A 21801-nucleotide genomic window follows, 5' to 3' on the forward strand; every position below is an offset into this window, starting at 1 on the left:
GCCGCTCCCATGGGTCTCGTCCTGATTATAAGAAATCCTTAATTAACGAGAACTCCATTGAAACCGAGTGAAAAGCGGCAGGCGACGCCAAGCGATTATCGGCGAACAGGTCGCGCGCGTTGCAGTCCGCCGGATGATCGCGTTAAGGTAGGTCCAGTCTTGTCGTATCACCGTATCGTATCATGATCGCGTATCGTAATCGGCCAAGTGTGGACGAGACACTGTATCGTATCTGCGTATCCAGATGATACGCAGGAATGATCGACTTGGAGTCGGTATTATTGGGTAGGTGTTCCGTTGCGGCGGAAGCACCTATTAACTGGAAACACTTGTGGCGATAATTATGGCGATAATGATGATGAAGATACTTGATCTTCTTTCTGCACTGCTCAGCTGATCTTCCGGTGTCACGTGCGATTTCCTCCCATGTGTCGTTTCTCTTTAATTTATTAAAATGATGGGGATCCGCTGAAAGAGTACTTCCAAAGACTTTACTTTTTGTTTATAAAAATCTATTAATTCTATCACTTTCTCTTGCGACCACTCCATAACATCAGCCATGACTGCCAGATACCTGAAGTGATACGACTGAATAAAACGAGAGATCCCATCGATTAGCAGATCGATACAGGATCTGGCCGGGATAAGTCACGTCTACGCTCATTGTATCCATATCACGTATCCGTATCACATATCATTCTTTAATGTTCGCCGAAATACCGACCAAGTCGATCACAGTTGTAGTATATATATACAGTGTCTACGTTTCATTTCTTTGATGTTTCGGCGAAAAATCGACTTCAAGTCGATCATAGTCATATCGTGCCTGCGTATCACCTTGATACGCAAATATAGTGTCCCGTTCACATTTGGCCGATCATGATACGATACGGTGATACGACACAAGTCTGGACCCACCTTTACACGTCGCACGCACGGCGTATGCAGTGGCTGATTTTCGTTTGGCCTCGCGAGGTAGAGGTAATCCGCTGATTTTCGGATTTATCCCGGCGCTGACTCGACAAATCCACGGCGCGCCAAGGGAGAATCGGTGAAACCCGCTCCGTCGGCCGAGACTGCCGCACGGCAGAGCGGCTCGGGAAGCTAGGCTGGTCTCGCGAAAATGTCGACGCTAATACGCGGCCGATGGTACAATAGAGTAATGAGGCCACGAGCAACGCGCCTATATCGATCGGCCGGCGTCGGTGCCGCGAGAAGATGCGGGATTACGAGGCGCGAGAGAGAGTTCGGCTCGTCGTTATTCGCGGGCGATCGGGCCGAGAGTCGCGGAGCGAGCTGCCGATTTTCGCCCTTGTCAGCGGAGGAGCTTTGTTTGCTCTGTGTGAGCCGCAGCCGTGCCTTCCACGGAGATACGTCCTGCTAAGGATTGCCGGATTTATCAGTTGGTAGCGGAGGATGGCTGAAAATTTTCATGAGTGGGAAAGAAAAAGCCGCCGGATGGAATGTCGGGTCTGTCATCTTACCGAACGTCAATTTTCAGCTACATATATTTCAGGGTGCTTCAGAAATAGTTGGCCAAACTTGAAGAGCATATTCCACTCATTGTAAGAATGAAAAAAGTCATATAGACATGGGCTCGGAAACGCTTCCTTTCCAAGTTATTAACATTTCTTATTTACTTTACTTACAGACTTTAACAACATCTGAACATCTGCAAGAACATTTTATCACATAAATTGCTGGAAATGATTTCCTTCCATATTGATGTATGCCCCGCATTGACGTCGGTCGCATGGATTGTCGAAGACGTTCAAAAATTCCCGAAGTATTTTGTATTTTGTCACACAAGGTGATAATATTGGGTATTAAACTTAATTTTTAAAGGATTTTTTTGTGAAAATGAACGTTTATTTCGAAACAAAGTGATAAGTACATGTTATTTAAAGTATTGTCCATCGTTAGCTACAACTTTTATCCATCTTTCTAGTAAAAGGCGGATTCCTCGGCGAAAGAACGACTCGTCTTTTCGACTTGTGGTTATCCACGAGTCGAGCCATTTTTTTATATCTTCTAAAGAACTGAAGTGCTGGGCAGAAAGGTGATTCTGCATGGATCGAAACAAGTGGAAATCGGGAAGAGCAATGTCTGGCGAATACGGCGGGTAGAACATCCCATCCGAGCAGCTCTAGCGTTTCCTTCACCGGTTTAGCGACATGTAGCCGAGCGTTGTCATGTTAGAAAATCACTTTGTCGTGTCTTTTGGCGCATTCTGGTCGTTTTTCTTTCAATTCTCGGTTCAGCTGCTACTAGTTGATGTCGATAACAGTCGCCAGTAATGATTTCGCCAGGTTTTAGCAGCTCATAATAGATTACACCCTTCTGATCCCACCAAATACAGAGCATTACCTTCGAACGATGGATAAGTGGAAAATCTCCACTTTTGAATCGTCTAAACCAGTACTCGCAAGTTGAGATCGATGGGACATAATCCTCATAAGCTTCGTACAGCAAACGAAGACTTTCAGCTGCCGATTTTTTCAAATGGAAACAAAAAAGTAACGCTTCCCGCAAATTGCGTTTCGTTGGCACAAAACTCGACATATTGAATGTGCTAAAAAGATATGTTATTTACACTTTGACCAAATGAAATATACTGATTCTTAAAGCCTAGTATTTGTTTTAAGTTGGAATACGAAATAGAAGCAGTGCCTCAGGTGCTGCTTTTCGAACGACATTGCTTTTACTACTGTTTTTTGAGGTTATGTCAGTAGTATCATCAACTATTATAGTTCGTTTTAAAGTTTAGAGATGTCGCTTTAAAACGATTGTTCGGTGGGAAAAAATTCAATTTGAACAGATGATGTAGTCGATTTAATATAGGGACCGAGAATTAATTTATACACCTAATAACTCATTGCATTTAAATTCATTGTATTAAAGTTATATTTGAGTTTTGGAAATGATAAGGAGTTTCTATGTCGCTGAATGTAAAAATTATAGAATTCAAAATGGCGCATCCAAGATGGCGATCTAATAAATCACAATAATTTTATCTTACTCTTTGCTGTATTCAGGAATAACCAGCGAGGAAGAGGCGAGAGTTTATTCCCTTTTTATTCCTTATATTTTAGAAAATAAAATATATAAAAAACAAATAAGAATAGACTCTTGCCACCTCCTCGTCTGTTATTCTTGGGATCGGCGAAGAAATAAAATTGTTTTATCAGGTCGCCATTTTGAATTCTATAATTTTTATATTGGATTTCGTTTTCAACGACATAAAAACTTCTTATCATTTTCAAAATTCAAAAATAATTCTGATACCATGAATTTAATTTAATAAATTTAATACATTGAGTTAATTATTAAATTATTCGTGGGGAAGAGTAGTTTTCTGCCTTAAAAATGCACCATTGCCGGTATAAAAGAATGTTTGAAAAAAGTGTCTTTTAGTTTTTATTATTCTACAAGTGTACTGAGTTTCAATAAGTTATACAAGCGTACGAGTACACAAAGCTAGGCTTATTTATCAGAAGTTTGTCCGATAAAAATATATTGATTAAAATGTTACTAGATAAAATGTTACCAGATAATGAGACTATGGCAGCGCATCAGATAAACAAAAAAATTTCTTCTCGATGCGGTAGGGAAGGGCAAATAACGCCCTGCCGGCAGGACATAAAAATTTCGGCAAATTTTGGCTGAAGAGGATAATCCTTCCTTCCTGGAGGAGGGTATCCGGCAAACCTTAGCGTTCTGCCGGCGCGCTCGCGTGACGACTCTTTTCCTTATCGAACGCCGCGGTTTTTCCACGTGGGGGAGCGGCTGCAACTAGCTGCGTCGTGACTATTCGGCAATAACAACGACCACCTTCGCGCGGTATATTGTTCTCCATAATCGGCTTAACGGAACTTTAGCAATTAATGGAACTTGGGCGACTTCGCAGCGTTCGCGACTTCGCCTCGGCTGGATTTCGCCGGCGATTATAGTCCCGGTCGTTATCAGCCCGGCTGGGACGGTCTTCTCCATGATAACGTGCCGAAAATCGCGTGGAACGGTGTCGTTAAGCCAATAGCGCTAAAAATAATCAGCTGTCCGCCGCGAGTAGAGGGAGAGGGGGAGAGGCGCGTTCGCTACTGGCATACATATCGCGTATGTTTCATCGAACATAAGGACTGTCTCTCCGAGTAGGAAAATTAATAGGGCTCTGATAAGAGTCTGATAATATTTTTCTAACATTAATCGGGTCCTACTAGGGATAGAAAGACAAGGGTCCTGCAAGATGTATAATAAATTAACGGGCAATATCAACTTATAAGGCAATATGAACAGGGCCTTATAAAGAAATATTTTTATTATTGCTTGAATAAAAATATTCGTTCTTTTCATTCCAAGAAATTTAGACTGTAATTTCTTTATTTCTTTATGACCTTGTTAGTATGCAATAAGAATTTTTTATTTTAAAAATATAGCATACTTTACAATAAAATATAGCATTCTTTATACGTAAAAATCCTGCTACTGTTTTTATTAAAGTTTGCTGCGTGTGTGAAGCTGGCATCTCATTTGGTGGAAATTCACAATCTATCGAGAGTTCTGGCTTCTTTTTTGATAGTTCTATAGTTCCTGATAAGTTAAACAAATAGTTCCGCTCATTGAAGCAAAAAAACCGCTTCAAACAAACTGAGACGCCAGTTTCACGTTGCGTCTCATTTTGTCCTATGATTTCCGTGCCCATACATTGTGAGATTTTGCCAAATTTACAGTTCTACAAGAGTTCTATAAAGAGTTCTGTTCCATAAAAACAAAAAAGAATGATTATAATTAAGAAAAGATTAATGATAATATAGTAATAAGCATATCGACTTGAGATGCCATCAAAATCTTAGAGTTCCGGCCTTTTCAAAAGAGTTTTCAAATAGTTTTGAGCATAAAAAAGAGTTTTTTAAATAGTCCCGAGCACTAGTATGATTGTACGATTGTTAAGTAAATTAATACTGCCCGAGCGCAGCGTACTTTGAGAGAATAGTATGTGACGCGAGCAGAAATCACCACTGTTAAGCTGGCAGGATCAAATCGGCAGAATGAGACGGGACCTCCCAGTTATTTAATACTTATTTTGTGCTGATTTGTGCCATTAATAAAAATATTGTACCACGTGCCGTTTTGAAAAAAATCGTGGCGCTGCTAGCTTAATATTAAGCTAGTAGGACCACATGAAAAAAAAAGAAAAAACGGAAAAAAGATATAAAAACAACGGCCAGAATTTGTGCTAATTTGTGCCGTCCAAAACAAGCAGATATATAGATCCATTCCGCTTGAAACAACGACGAATTATATTTACCATGATTAGGCTCAAGAGTAAAGTATTCGTTTCCACAAACAGAATCAATCGGTACTGCGATACTCGAGGCATAATAATTTGTGCCTCTCAAATATTCACTCACAGATTTTGTACCCCATCCCTTCTCTGGAAAACCACCCCCGAAATCTATTCGGTACAAGAGTAAAGTACTCGTTTCCACGAGCAGAATCAATCAGTACTGCAACACTCGAAGCATAATAATTTATGCCTCTCAAATATTCACTCACAGATTTTGTACCCCATCCCTTCTCTGGAAAACCACCCCCGAAACCTATTCGGTACAAGAGCTTTACTCTTATATCAGTTTTCCATGTTAAAAGCATTATTTCGTAAAATCTAAGACATCCTTAAGAAATTCTTTTAAGGCCCTTATCAAATTTACCTCTATTAAAACCTTATTTATTAGATCTAAAGCATCCCTAAAAAATCTTTCTAAGACTCTCCTCAGTTTTTCCTATCAAAGTCTTATTTCGTAAAATCTAAGACATCCCTAATAAATCCTTCTAAGTCTCTTATCAAAATTTTCCTTATCAAAGCCATATTTCGTAAAATTTAAAGTATCCCTAAAAAATCCATTTCTCGGGGCCTGATGCGGTAATAATGAGGCATCCCTTTTTAGGGCATCTTACTTTCAGCCTTGTCGGGGTCTTATGCCTCATGAGGATGGCCTTAACAATTTTTTGCTCGGATTGGGCTTCTGGTGTAAAATTCGATGAAATTAAAGCCCAGCCAGCTCCAGAGCGAGCGATCCGATTGTCTCCCGTCTCAGTTGCACCCACAGAAAGACTAAAACCCTCCACGAGTCCTCCACACCGTCGACCTCACTGTAATTCGAAAATTATCGGTCCCGCCACAGGTTGCCCGATGAATTCGCGCTCAGCACGAGAGATAGGTGTTCCGAAACGGCTGGTACATTTCATCGAAGCAGCCGACCAACAATAGCGTCTCCGGAGCCCCGTCGGTAGCCTACTGATGTCGCATTCGTCATCAGCCGACAGACTTTCCGATATTCGTCTCGGCGTGCTGAAGTTCCATCTGGTCTTTCGGAAATTTTTGCCAAACGACCTGTACATGTTGACAGACGTGTATACGCGAGGCCGCTAGTCGAGATCGAAAATACGGCTCGCTCGGGCTTGTGCCGCCGGTAAGCTTCGCGTTACCGTTGTTGTCATCGTCACGTTTCTATGACGACCGCAAGCCTGCTCGATAAGCGCTGAATAATGAGTCCGTGGTTCATTGCGGCACGGTGGCGAATGCCTTCGCTGGTGTTTCGCTTTATGTACCGAACACTTAACAAAGACCGATGCTGTAACGGTGTTCCGTATTGTGTTAGCGACGCATCTCTCTCTCTCTCTCTCTCTCTCTTTCTCTCCCTCTCCCTCCTTCCCTCCCTCTTTCCATCTCCCTTTCCCATTTTCTCTCTCTCTCTCTCTCTCTCTCTCTCTCTCTCTCTCTCTCTCTTTTTCTCGCGGTAGGTAGATAGACGTAGGTATTTCGAGTCCGCCTGAGGCGATTTATAATTCGCGAGAAGCTTCAGGACAAAGTTCACTGTATTTTTCATCTCGCGAGTCCGACTTTCCCGCGAACGGCTATCCCTTCGCGGAGCCTAATTAATACTTTCCCATCAATATTACAGCGAATGTAAAGGTACGCTTGCGCTCGCCGTCTCTTCGCCGTCCATGCCATAATGGCCGAATCAATTAGAGATACAAATTACTAATGCAATGCAGAATAGCGGTCTGTTGCACTTAACCTCGATGGGGAGAAATCAGTGCTAACATTAACGGGCCCGCTCTGTAATTGGGTGCTTCCGCTTAATAGGTGCGGTCGATTCACGTGGAAAGTCCCGGACTTCATTCGATACCTAGGCGTGGATACGGGAGAAACAGTCGCTTAATCCTTTTATCGACGCCGAGACACGGCGCTTCTTCCAACAACGATAATAGCGAGGGTGTTTCGCTCTGTGTTGTCTATCCTCAGCTGGTGCTCGGCAGGAGAATGATTCGTGCTCTGGATCTTTTTATTAGTCTGAATCAAACGACTGTCGTTAAAAAGCGCTCGGCACAGCCGGCTGTGTGTGTTCAAACGCACACGTATTGCATGAATGCTAAGGAATCGCGCTCGATTTCAAGCAGATGTTATGACAGCACTATTGATTGTTGTGTGTGCATATTGCATATCGTTGGTAAAAAGTGGATAATTATGTATATTAAGGGACACCTCGTCGATGACCTTGAGCCTCATATACAGGGTATTTGAAAAGAATGGGACCCTCCTCTTATCTCCAGAAGTACGCACTTTCACGGAAAATGACCCGGATAAAAGTTGTAGGGGTCATGAAGTGTTATCTTTTGGCGATCTTGAAATTGACCTTGAACTTGATCTTGAAGGTCGTTTGAGGATCATCTAGAAATTTTCTAATGGAAATCCCAATTTTTTATTACACCTTCTTTCTCTACCAATTAATTGAAACAACTTTTGTCCGAAACATTTTTTTATTTGCTTAATATTTTTTGAGATATATAAGGAAAACTTGATAATCTTTTCAATATTTAACTTACGATATCTCGCTAACTATTTGACGAAAGAAAAAGTGGTACTAGACTTTTTTGTTCTATTTAGTCTCAAGAATATATTGTTACAATAGCGCTCTGACTTTTGTTAACTTATTGACTTTTGGAAATTCCAAAATCATCAAATTCATCATTTTTATTCATCATTAAATAAATCACTTGTGAAAATTTTTTGATTAATAACTTTTTAATAAACAATGACTGCCGACTAAAATTTTTGCACAGTGCGAGAAGTACCCCAAATCATGAGAGGCAAGGAGATTCACGTTAATCAAGCACCCCAAATCGTGAGAGGCAAGGGGACTCACGTTAATCAAGCATCCCAAAGGGGGCAGATTCTCACCACGTCCACGTTCGTTGTCCCTGGATAAGACTAAGAGTGAGAGAAACCCAGAACTGTCGTTTGATAAGGGTTAAATAGGGGTTTCCAAATGAAAAATTCAACTTGACCTCTAAATAACCTTGAAAACCGACTTGAAGGTTATGATCAAGGTCACGAATATGTCCCTGTGTGAGCCTTACAAATTTTGTCTGAAACAATTTTCACGGTTCCGTTTTTCATGGTGGTAATCCACGTTTCAATGGTTTGACCTTGAAAATCAGCCTTGGATGTCATTTTAACCATCAACAAGATCATATATCTGAACGTAAAATTTCCCGCTTTTTCCGAATCCGGGGTCATAAATAGGGGTTCCCATTTAAAAAACACAAGTTGACCTTTAAATGACCTTCAAGGTCGAGATCAAGGTCAAATTTGAAGTCACAGAAAAACAGAACTTTATGAACCCTAAAACTTTTATTCGGGTCATTTTTCCCTATAATGCATAGATTCTGAGGTAGGGGGGAGGGGGTCCGTTACTTTTGGAAAACCTTGTACAAGGAAGTTACATGTAAAAAAATACCAAGAAGAATCTTTTTACAAAATCTCGCGGAAGAGTTGAGTGTCCCATATGTTGCCCAAAGACGAAAGTCTCAAAATTTTGACACAACTGAAGAAGAAACTGTATCTGGCGATGTTTTAGGCAAACGACCATTTTGTCAAATAAAAAAAAAAAACTGCAAAAAAACCACAAAGTTAGAAAACGTCGTTCGTGTAAAAAATTTCTGTGGTAAATGTACAAAGAAAATTATGTACAAATGCGTTTCCCGTAGTACAATACATAACGGCGTTGTATTTCACGTTTAGTCTTTCACCAAAGACTAAAAAGAATTCAATATAATATAACTAACAGTTTTCCTCGTTCAATAAATTAGTGATATTATTGTTGAAATATTAAATTTTATAATTATTTATACGCTTCATTTCTTTCTATTTGTTATTTACGAAAAGAAATGCTCGGAGCCAAATTGGCTCCTACGGTCCTTCTAGGGGAATCGTCAAATCCGATCCTTCAAGTGTCAAGGGAAAACGGGCACGAATTTTCGGACCCATACAATGTTTTTAGCGAATGTTTCGAGCTCAAGGCGATACTTATTCGCTCCCTTCCAAGTCATACGGAGCGGTTAGGCCGGGTGGTACACAGGGTCCTGTTTTGTATCACGCTGGCCAGGGAAACGCCCGTTGCCGACACTTGAGCCGCGAGCGAGGAGCCCATCGGGTCTGAATGACCAGCTTGTTACGCGCTGATTTCGATTAAGTAAGACTCGAGCACACGGCGATGAAAGAATCTCGCCGGCCTCATTGGCCTCGCTCTCCGATCGCGATGGCGCACCGTATCGGGAAATATAACGCGGAGACCCTTCACCGAAGCGGTGAAGCGAGATTCCGCGAACAGTCGTTACATGTGACACACGTACACACACACACACACACACACGTACGTGACGAGATCGTTACCGTTGACTCGGCGCGATTTTCACGCTTTCACGATGCGTACGGCGTCAATGAAGTGGCGTTGCCGTCGTCGTCGTCGTCGTCGTCGTCGTCGAATGCCCTTTCGACACGCTCTCCCGCTCGGCTAAGAGAGATATTCGTACGAGTGAAAATAAATTGGAACTTTAATCACCGCGCGGGATGAAATAATCTTCCCCTCCCCCCCCCCTCCGCTCCCGCTTCCGACTGGGCCGCTAGTGAAATATGCATAAGAGAGAGAGAGAGAGAGAGAGAGAGAGAGAGAGAGAGAGAGAGAGAGAGAGAGAGAGTGTGTGTCTTGTATTAAGCGGCGCGTGTGTTCAAAATTCGTGGGCGCATATTCAGCGGTGTATTCGACGACGCGACGGACGGTCGAGTTTTCCGATAGAACGGCCAGCCGCGGTTGGAAATACGGCCACCGCAGGTGGAACGTAATCCAACGATATTTCGATTTTACCGCGTCCTTGTGGTTTCACGCGGGCGCAAAAAGCGTCGTGGCCGCGCGCGCGCGCGTCACAATACAACTGTGACAACGAGGATGACGACGACGACGACGACGACGACGAGGACTAGGAGGGCTACGAGGACGACGAGGTTAGGTTAGGAGGATATGAGAGTGTCGCATGCAAATGTTGGATTATACATTTGAAACGGGGGATTCATACGCTCGCCGCTGCTGGAAATACGATTTCGTGCTCAGACCGCTTTTGCGGGGAGGGGGATGGATAATGCCGCGGATCATTTCGACATTGATGAGATAGATCTCTCGGTCTCTTTGCGCGTAATTGTGATTTATCGGTCGCGCGCGTGCGCGTGTTGATCGCGCTCATCACTCGGCGCGAAAACTCCGAAACGAGCAGCGGGATCCGGAGAGCAACGAGATTTTCGCGGTATTGTTGGGGGATAATGGAGGTATTAATTCTGGATAAGCGGCAACGGAGCGTGCTTTATGGCATTTTCAGGCGCATTTCAGGCTGCGGCGGGGAGGGATTTAGCCGCTGTCACTTCGCGGTTGTTTCATTTCGTGATTTCAACGCGTGTGCGCGCGCGCGGTCGAGCTGGCTCCTTTTTTTATAAACAATGCAGGATGTACGTTACGTGCAAATGTCACGCGATGTCGCGGCTCAAATGCGGTATCTGCTCGGTAAGAGTGTGTCCGGCAAAAGTTTCGCATAAGAACCGGTTAAACGGAAAGTTCCTGAAAGGGGAGCTGATAGAGGGACTCTTTCTCTGAGATATTGGGTTGTTCGGAAAGTAATTTCGCTTTCCTCAAATAGATGGTGTTAGTTGCCTCTTTAAGCAATCAATCTCATTCTAAACTGGAAAATTATTTTACATCTTTACAACGCACATATTAAGTTTTATTTGAAAAAAAAAGAACAGTTGTTTCGGAACCTGTTAAGTTGTTTTTGTTAGACGTCGCATCAAGAATGGAAGACCAACGTGAGCATTTTCGTGACATTTTTCTTTTTTATTATACCGTGAAGGCGAAAATACAGCGCAGGCAAGAAAAAAATTGTGCGTCATGTATGGAAAGGATGTGTTGACTGAACACCAGTGTCAGAATTGGTTTTCGAAATTTCGTTCTGGGAATTTCAACGTCAAAGATGCATCATGTTGATGCAAGATCAGTTGAGGCTGATGAGGACCAAATAAAGGCATTGATGGACGCAAATTGTCATTTAACAACGCGAGAAATTGCTGAGAGATTGAATTTATCGAATTCGACCGTGCATGAGCATTTGAAACAACTTGGTTTCGTTTCAAAGCTCGATATTTGAGTTCCACGCGTGCTCGAAGAAAGAGATTCGATTCGTCGCATTACCATCTGCGATTTGTTGTTGAAATGTGAGGAAAACGATCCATTTCTGAAGCGGCTTATAACTGGAGATGAAAAATGGATTGTGTACAACAATATCGAACGTAAAAGACATGGAGCAGACATGATGAACCAGTTCAAAGCACATCGGAAGCTGATATCTATCAAAAGAAGGTGATGCTCTCTGTTTGGTGGGATTGGAAAGGAAAATGGTTTTTTTGAGCTGCTACCAAACAACCAAACGATTGATTCTAATGTGTCATCAATTGGACAAATGATTCCATCCAAGTAGAAGAGACCAGGATTGGCAAACAGAAAAGGTGTTGTGTTTCATCATCACAACGCCAGACCTCACACAAGTTTAATGACTTGCCAGAAGCTGTCAGTGCTTGGATGGGATTTGTTACTGCATCCATCATATTTACCTGATCAGGAACTATCAGGATTATCACTTGTTTCGGTCATTGCAAAATTCTTTGGACGGTAAAAATTTCGATTCAAATGAAGGTGTCAAAAACTACTTAATTCAGTTTTCTGTCAATAAGGACCAGAAGTTCTACGAGCGTGGAATCACGTTATTACCTCAAAGACGGCAAAAAGGTGTTACGACAAAATGCTCAATACTTAACAGAATAAAATTTTTCTTTTTATTAAAAATATCGTCTTTCATTTTTATGCAAAACACCGAAATTACTTTCCGAGCAATGCAATATTTTGGAGAAAAAGCATTAGTTGTCGTTCGACTTTCACGATAGAAAGACGTACTTCGCTATATGCATCGCGATTTAAAGTCGCGCTTCTTTATGCACACTCGAAAGGACCGAAATGTCATGCCGAGCGGCTGCTGAATACATGAGGAGATCTGAAGCTTATATAAATAGGTGGTTGAATCGCTATTTAGACGTGAAAAACGGTCGAAAAAAGGTTTGAAGTTGCTTCTCAAAGCAAGAACTTGGCACTTTCACAGACCTTCACGGACAACTTGAACGCTGCCGAAATGGTTGAGATCTATGGGAAGACTTTATTACCATCGGCCCAGAAGTGGTTTAAAAGGAAAAACAAAAAATGGCTACCACAAGAGGACAATGACCCAAAACGTCGGGGTCGTTTTTCTGCCGCATGGAAACAAGAAAATGACGTTGACATACTGGATTGGCTGTCACAGGCACCGGACGTAAATTCCATTGAAAACGTTTGGGGGCATTGATGAAGTTTAAGCTTCACGGAGGGAAAATTGAGAAGGTTGAGAAAAGTCAGTTCGACAAATTCGATCGACTCTGGAGATCTTTACCTCAAGAATATGCCACGAAATTAATAGGAAGATGCCATGCAATTATTGATAATAGAGGCGACTGGGCAAATTATTAATAATAAAAGTCGTAAATGTGAAAGAAACATAATGAAAACTGCGATCCTATACACTTGAGAGAAAAGGTTTTGTTGGGTTAACAAAACACCAGTAATCGCGACAAATAGTTTGTTAATGTGGGACAGCAAATGACTTCGTTGTGGTAACGAATGATTTGTTACTTATGGTTTGTTGCTCTAACCGACAATTTCATAATGAGAACAAATGGTACTGTTATGTTAATCCAACGAATCATAAATTTTTGATTTGTTGGCAATGCAGAATATGAGCAGAGGTTAGAAATTATGTATGAGCAAATCGGTTGTATTAACTCTTTCCCACCAACGTATAATAGCAATATATATAGCAAAATACATAAAATATTTGATGAAACCAAAACATGCAATACTACACCAGCGCGTATCAGAATTAAATAATTCAAATGTAGCTCCATTACATTATCTAGTCAAACATTGGTAGAGAAGGGTTTACAAAATAATAATTCTGTGTGTATGTGTTTTGCAGGAATTTGGGGGAAGAAATAGAGCAACGTATTATTACATTAATTTTTATTTTTAGCACGACACAAAAAATTAATAAACTAAATTAGATTTATTTTTTATTAGATTTTATTAGATTTTATTATTTATTATTTATTAGATGAGGTTAAGTAAGATTAAGGGGGATTTACATGCAAAAGTTCGTACTGCTGCAAACGTACTTTTATCAATAAAAAAGTCTATGAAAGTGGTTTGTAGTTACTTAAAAAAACTTATAAATTACTTTCAGAGGTGCTTTTATCTACAGGGTGTTTTATTTGTTTTCCACAGGAGCTAAGCAAAAATCTCGAAAAATATATAATAATAGCGTCTTTTATTAACTCTTTTTTATTTACTTTTATTAACTCAGTGACTTTTGGAAATTTCAAAATTATCAAATTAACAAAAGTCAGGGCGCTATTGTAACAATATATTCTTGAGACCAAGTAGAGCAAAAAATTCTAGTACCACTTTTTCTTTCGACAAATAGTTAGCGAGATACCATAAGTTAAATATTGAAAAAGTTATCAAGTTTTCCTTAAATATCTCAAGAAATGTTAGGCAGACAAAAAAGTGTTTCAGACAAGAGTTGTTTAAATTAATTGCTAGAAAAAGACGGTACAATAAGAAATTGGGGTTTCCATTTATAAAAAGTAATAATCAGTGAATATCTTGAAAATGTCGTAAACAAAATGATACGGTTGTTTTATGCCTCCCTTAAAATCATACAACGTTTTTGTCCGAAACATTTTTTCCTAAAATGCTTGATTTTCGAGATATTTTACCGGTCCCCGGGACTTTTCCCTCACCCTGTATATATCAGTTGTAACTTCTCTTCCGAAAACTTCTGCCGTTGTTTAATTTTTGATATACAAAACCGCACGAACATTTACCTTCGCTCACCCAATATTTATTTCCGTTCGCTTGTACAACTGCGTGAAACCAACACCGGCGTAGCGGCGTTCCACTTTGGTGGCATTGTCCTTCCTCGGGGGGGGGAGGATGGGGGGGAAACAAGTGAATATTTTTCACGTCTTAACGTTTTCGGATTCAGGGTTCGCCGTATCCGCCACTGGTCGCAGACCGCGTAATTGGAGAGGACTCGGAAGTTCTTGGTCTCTGTCCTGTCCTACTGTTCCCGGACTCTTCGTCTCTGAACTTTCCGTCTCTCTCCGCCGCTCCGACGCTCTCCGCGGCCGCTCTCCAATTGCCGCGAGAAAGTAAAGAGCGCATAATTAACGGGCTCGTGGCAAATGCGCGTGCTTTTAGCCGCGCGACCTTTCTTAAGGATCAACGTCTAAATTATACCGCTTTAAAACTTTCGTCTTAAAATAGCCCCGGCCTCTCCTCGATGTCTCTTCGGGAAATAGCCCGTCCCTCCCTCCCTCTCCCGCGCGTTTCGTCATACGCCAGATCGATACGCTCGCGATTGGAAGAAAAAAAAAAAGAAACAAAGAGGAAGAACAAGGAAGAAGTATACATGGTGTAGCCGTCGACAGATTGCAATCCGACAGATGCTCGACAAGATGGGAAGTTTCGTCTTTTGTCAGCAAACACCGCCGCACCGCGTGCTTACGCGCGCGAGCGGGCTCTTTTCAATTTCGCCGGAAATCTTGACAAATAACGAGCGCGAGTCTCTCTCTCTCTCTCTCTCTCGCCGGCAAATCTCGCGCGAATATCAATTTCTTCGCAGACTTTTCTCCCCCGCTGCCCCCGCTGCTCCTCCTCACCGCTCGTCCGGTAAATTAAAGCGCATATTATTGTGTAACGCGCGCGCGCTCTCTCTCTCTCTCTCTCTCTCTCTCTCCCCCCTCCCCCCGCCGCTCTCTTCCAACCTCTGCTTAACGCATATCCGTAAATTTAATTAACGTTTCAAGCGGCACGGTAATATATATATAGTAGCTGATAATTCTTCTTAAATACACCATTACCGTGCTGCGCGACAACTATTTATCCCATCGTGCAATATTAATCACCGACCGTCACATATCGTATTAATTAGCGAACCTGCCGTACATAATAGCAATTATCAATTCGTAATAAGGTCGGAACACACGAGGAAAAAGCAGGCCGGCCCGAGAGACGACTAACCGAATATCGCGAATAATTAATCTCCATTACTCGCCTGCGCGTAAAGCTGGCGCGCGCGTTGCCGCGCTGCGCGGCATTTTTTTCGCGCGAGCGAAAAAAATATCCGTGTCGCGATCGGCGAGCAACAAAGGCTCGCAATTAACGTGCGCGAAAACGGGAGCACGCCCGCGGCGTTTCCCTCGCGAGGGGAACTCTCCTGGATCGGCGTCGCCGCCGATGTCATCGTCGTCGTCGTTGTCGTCGTCGTCGTCGCACAGATTGTATCATTTCTCAAGCGGTTTGCCTTTTCGCTCGATTATTCCTCGTTTGAATTATCCCGCTGTCATTTTTTCCTCTTTTGTCCGTAAACTCGTTTCTCTCTCTCTTTCTCTCTCTCTCTCTCTCTCTCTCTCTCTCTCTCTCTCTCGCGCTTGCTTGCGCGCGCGCGCACGCGCGCGTTATAACTTTTATACGTTATAACCGCGATAAGATCGTCGGATTTTTACGATCTGCGAAATGCGTTCTGATGTGTTCTAATTTAACTCGGCGCTATCTCTCCGCGGTCGAGATGTGAATCAGCCGCTCCTGCTCCTGCGATTTTCAGCCGCGAGATTTGCGCAATTCACGGACTTTGAGAGGGAAAAGTGCGCCCGGCTACATCGGAAATTTGATCCCACGTGATCGCTGATTAATTCACGCGGTCAAACAGACAAGTAGTCGAGCGCACGTCGTTCGAGCTTGAAAGATGTCAGGGTCTTTGAAACGGTGAAAACCGAAAACGCATCCCTGCCTTGACCTTTTCTCGGATAAAATTCCGACGTCCAACGGTAGATTGCGACGAATTTTGGCGGAAATGCTTCGAATGTCGTCGAACGAATGAACCTCAAGTGGATTTCCACCGCGTTAACCGCGGTTTACTGGCAAAAAATGTTTAAATAAAATGTATGTTGCTGTGTTCGCATTACACTATTTTGCCAGATGAGTATATCTATTAAATCCTGGTCCTACTACGACAAATGAACAGTCTACAATATACTATACAATATACTATAAAATAATGCGATCTGAGAAGAGTATACAGGATGTACTATTTTAAGTGAGCCAGGCAAAAATCTCGAAAAATATAGAAGATACTAAGAAACGTTTCATATAAAAATTATATGGTTTCAAAGGGGACATATAACAACTATCATTTTGTTTACAGATGGCGTCACTTTCGAGATATTCACTGATCATTACTTTTCCTAAATGCAAGCCCCAATTTTTTATTATATCATATTTTTCTACCAATTAATTTTTCCAACTTTTGTTTGGAACATTTTTTTCTGCCTAATATTTTTTGAAATATTTAAGGAAAACTTGGCAATGTTATTGAAACTTGGTATTTAACTTACAATATCTCCCTAATTATTTGTCAGAAAAGAAAATGGTACTGGACTTTTCTACTCTATTTAGCTTCAAGAATATATTGTTACGATAGTGCCTTAACTTTTGTTAACTTATCAACTTTTGGAAATTTGAATCATCAAATTAACAAAAGTTTGAGAGCTATTGTAACAATATATTTCGTTATTATTGGCGTCCCATGAATTTTTTTTCACGAGAACTCTTCTGTACCTTAAATATTATCCTCTACTGAACGTGTTAATATGTTGTTGGCCATTTATTGCATTAATACAGATGTATTATTTACAATTAACTCTTTCACTGTTAGTGGGAAGTATACTTCCCACCTTTTCTTGATTCAATTTTGCGTTGTAAATCACATAATTTTGAAGAATTGAAAATTTTGAAGATTTGAAAAAAATCGATTCCTCAGAGAGTATTAAATGTAGAGGTCTGAAATTTTTACCAAATATTTTTCTGATGTTGTACAAAAACATATTTTTTTCAGTATTTTCTTGCAGGTTAGGTTTTTTTTTATAAACAAATATTTCTACAAAAACGGCCGAAATCTGATTCTTTACACTTTTTTAGCTCTATTTTCCTAGCTTTGTCATTCTGTATCTCCATCTTATCCATACTATCAATATTATTTTACTCAAAAATGAATGTTTAATCTCTAGTAAGCATAAATATGCAGTATTGAACATTTTCCAGCTCGATCGAGCTCCATCGTCTAGAATCATATGTTCTTATCACGACCTGGTCATTATTTAATAATAATTGCAATTTTCATTAATTTTGTACATCATGATCGCCATATTGAGTCCGCCATTTGGAATCTTGCAAATCTCTCTTTAGATTCGTAATCAGCGAGCCAAAAAATATTTGGTAGCACTACCAAATATTTTAATAAATTTTCTCAAGTGAAGTTAATTCAGCAGTGAAAGGAAATTAAAAATCTATCCATCTATCCATCTATCCCGGACTTACCCTATGGGAGGAAGTCCATTCGAGAGCATTCGAAGTGTCGCTGCCAAAATTCCTGACAATCCGCTATCAGACATTCTCTCGGGGAGAAGTTCATCCCACTCTCCCCTTCAACATGACAGCGGACTCGATGAATCCCCCGTTCCCGGCGGTTCCTTTTCTCGTTCGAACATATGTCTCGTCTATATCGTTTGTATCGAACGCGTGCATCGGACAATGCATCGCGCGGCGCAGCGGCGGGTTCCGGAGCCGCGAACGAGACAGCCGGGGCGATGCGCGTTGCGCGATGCGCGACGCGAAGCGTCGCGGCGCGGCGCGGCGAGACTCGCCGCGGTGCGGCCACCTCGGCCACGCAGTTCGTCGACAAGCGCGGCACCGTGTGCTCGCGGTGTCTCCTCTCCCGGTCGTCGTGTTCTGTCAAGCTTCTGCCCGCGGAAAGTTGACAGGTCGCGGTTCAGCCGTCTCGCCTCGGCGACGCGTCTCGCGACGGACGAGAACTGTCAAGCCGCGCGCGTGTCTCTCTCTCTCTCTCTCTCTGTCTCTCTCTGTCTCTGTCTCTCTCTCTCTCTCTCTCTGTCTCTCTCTCTCTTCTCGTCTCTCGGCGGCCGAGAGAGGGAGGGAGAGAGATTTTATCACGGTTTTGTCACGATTCGCCGACTCGCGCTCGCGCTCCGTTTATTGTGTCCGGAATCGGATCGTAATTCGCCCGATCGACTCGACCGCTATTTTCGAGATTCACTTTGGGCCGTCCCGTCCCGCGTTTCCGCACGTCGGCTGAGAGTCGATAAAAATCTCCATATCAATGGGACGCGTTATACCGTTCCACGAGTTCGTCGGGGAACTCTCTCTCGCCGGCTCCGCCGCGGCTGACTTTTTTTCGCCGGCGCAGCGCGCAGCGCAGACCCGCGCCGTCCCGCGCCGCGTCGCGTCGCTTTTAGAAATGAATTTATATTTAGAGTTTCAAGTTCACCGACTCCGCGCCGCCGCCGGTCCCGTACAGGCCTCGTGTTGTTAGCTGCTGTGCTGCGAGTGACCGCTTGCAACCCGTAGGAACACCAGTTGCAACCAGGGCAAATTATCAGCGAGGACTATCGAGAAAGGTTGCCATTAGAGCCGCCGAGCGATTCCCCCCCTCCCTCCCTCCCTCCCTCCCTCTCTCCCCCGCCGATGCTCGAATAATGCGAGCGGCCGGATGTCTATTTACAAGCGTAGTTTTCGATGAAGCGGGAAATCGAGAAAGCTCGTTTCGTAATTCGGCTCCGGCTAATGTGAGTGATGAAAGTGCGCCTTTTCGACGGCCGGAACGGCTCGGCTGCAATCTGTGTAGTCGAAGGGAAAAGCATCTAAGAGAGTAAACTCGCGAATATCTGTTACGTCGCTTTTTTGTTTGTTTGTTTGTTTGTGCGTGTTTGTAGCGTATTTAGAGAGAGAGAGAGAGAGAGAGAGAGAGAGGGAGAGGGAGAAAGAGAGTAAAAAGCAAACACGACGGACAAGTCGCCGACGCTCGGCTATGAAATAATTTAATTTCGTTCCCGTCGTTTGAACGACCTCTTTACTTTCCGCTCTAACGTGAAGTCAACTTGAAAAAGCTCGGAAATTACAGTATTTTCGGGTAGGGGAGAGGGAGGGAGGACTGGTCGAGAGAACAACTTTGTTTTTTTATCTTCTTTCTGCCGCAATATCCGTGTAGATTAAAACCTCCGACAGCACTTGAGCGAACGCATTATTCGCAGCTGCCTGGAACATTTTGAAATATTTATAACGCAATACTGTTCCCTCGATTATATTTAATTTCTCGCGGTCAAAATTTCGGTATGAGATGTGAGAGCAGAAGGAAGTTTCCGAGGGGCTCGCGAATAATTCGCGCGACGATATCGAGAAATTTGAATTCCTTAAATTCTCTCTCTCTTTCTCTCTCTCTCTCTCTCTCTCTCTCTCTCTCTTTATTTCTCGCTCTTTTCCGATTCTGAAGATACAAATTTCGGTTAATAACGTCAATTCCGCAACTCCGATCGTAATTCGGTTCACTCGACTTTGTATATTTTTCCAACCAGAGCCGGTCGAATTATTGTCGCGCCAAAGCGGTGCAGTGTTTATACAAATTACGTGTCAAAATACAATTTGCCTAATCGACACGTAAACAACACGAACTACCTCTGTGTCGCGCACACACTCAGCTCTGATTTACACTGCGTTTGTTTGGGCCGATGGCAAGCGGCAGACAGTAACCGAGTTAGATGTAACTCGCGTAGAACATGTTCAATCGTATTATCCCGCTAACTTTCTCGAGATCGATGGAGTCGCGATTCGGCGAATTCGCCGATCTGATGCCCTGTGCAATGGTTTAAACTTGTCATTATCAGACGCGCAGGGGAATCCCTATCGCGCGAGCCCCGCACATTGGATATTCCGTTAAAGCAATCAGGAGATTACTCTTTTCTATCCGGTCACTGTGCACCTTTGATTATTGAATATCGGACAATTGGACGAGTGTACGTGGAAGCGAACGCCGGCGTCGGCCTGAAAAACCGAAATCTCGTGCAAGTGCGCTTGAAAAGGGAACCAGAAAAGAGCAGCACGCGCTGAAAGAACCTCCGGAAAAAGTGCCCGTTTTTCAGTCCCCGATTTTTAAATTGAATTTCATACGAAATGACAGCTCATGACGAGACATTAATCACAAAAAAGTTTTACATCGAGCGTACGATTGGTTTCAGAAGAATATAGAGGGTCCAAGTGGTGTCCACTACCTACTAAGGAAGTTTGACACTGACAACGTTTTATCGCACGAATTTTTACGAAATTCGGTATCTATGGGTTCTTTGAGTTACCTACGAATTCGATGTCAGATTTAAAAAATTCAAGATGGCGGATGCAATATAGCGGACACAAATGGTGAAACAATTATTTACTTTTATTAGAACTGTTATGTTGTGGTTTTCTCGGTTGGCTGATTGCGAATTTTCTATCAGATTTACATTTACCTGCAGTGTAGGCAAGATGAAAAAGTTATCCAGGCAATGAAGGCAAGATAAAAATGTTATCCAGCCAGTGAAGGCAACATGAAAAAGTTATCCAGCCAATGAAGACAAGATAAGTTTCTAAATATAACAAATAAAACTATCACGTTGTCCTTTATGCGTCATGTAACGTATCGATTCGAATTTTTTTTTATGAAAAGACAACAAAAAGAAATACTCTTTCCACTCAAAAATTGTCGTTGAAAAAAGTTACTTTCGAAAACCTAATAGAAAATTCGCAATCAGCTAGCCAAAAAAAAACCACAACATAACAGTTCCAATAAAAGTAAATGATTGTTTCGCTATGTGTGTCCGGCATGTTACCATCTTGAATTCTTAAAATCTGACATCATATTCACAATCAACAACTCAAAGAACCCAGATAGATATCGAATTTTGCAAAAATTCGTGCGATAAAGCGTGATTAGTGTCATACTTTCTTAGTAGGTAGCGACCACTTTGACCCTCTACATCTTCGAAACCAATCGTATGCTCAACGTAAAACTTTTCTGTAATTAATGTCTCATCATGAACTATCTATCTTTTGGCATAAAATTCGATTCCAAAATCGAGGATCGAAAAACGGGCGAAAAATCGACCCTTCTTTGCCGGAGCGGGATTCTCTCGAGCGACTCGAGAAGCGGGAATTTTCGACATTTCGGCGACTCCGTTATCGGATTAAGAGCTCGAAAATCGCATCCTCGTTCGCGGGCGTGTTTTATCCAAGCCAGGACGCCTGAAATCTCGCAGGCGGGGCGGTATTCGCGGAAACCGGAATCGAGACGCACAGCCGTGCACGGAGATGATGATACTTCCGGAGTTTGCCGTCTCCGGAGGAGTACACCTGGAATCTCGATACGTACAACTTTGATGAGTCAGGAAAT

The 21801-nt window shown here is 42.4% G+C and overlaps 1 protein-coding gene across 4 annotated transcripts in view; it reads left to right on the plus strand.

Moving 5' to 3' along the window:
- Window positions 1-21801, plus strand: part of LOC105182601 (Ankyrin-repeat, SH3-domain, and Proline-rich-region containing Protein) — a 115832-nt gene that overhangs the window by 44492 nt on the left and 49539 nt on the right. The window contains exons 1-2 of one of the 4 annotated variants that reach the window (XM_025304581.1): window positions 18266-18346; window positions 18901-19000. The exons of 2 other annotated variants lie outside the window; for them this stretch is intronic. The gene's annotated coding sequence lies outside the window, so the exon portion shown is untranslated. Of the gene's footprint in view, window positions 1-18265; window positions 18347-18856; window positions 19001-21801 lie in introns of those variants that run through there. One more of the 4 variants, XM_019841005.2, reaches the window with a different exon arrangement.

This window comes from Harpegnathos saltator, unplaced genomic scaffold (assembly GCF_003227715.2).
Source record: "Harpegnathos saltator strain DR-91 unplaced genomic scaffold, Hsal_v8.6 scaffold627, whole genome shotgun sequence".
In the NCBI taxonomy this organism is placed as follows: Eukaryota; Metazoa; Arthropoda; class Insecta; order Hymenoptera; family Formicidae; genus Harpegnathos; species Harpegnathos saltator.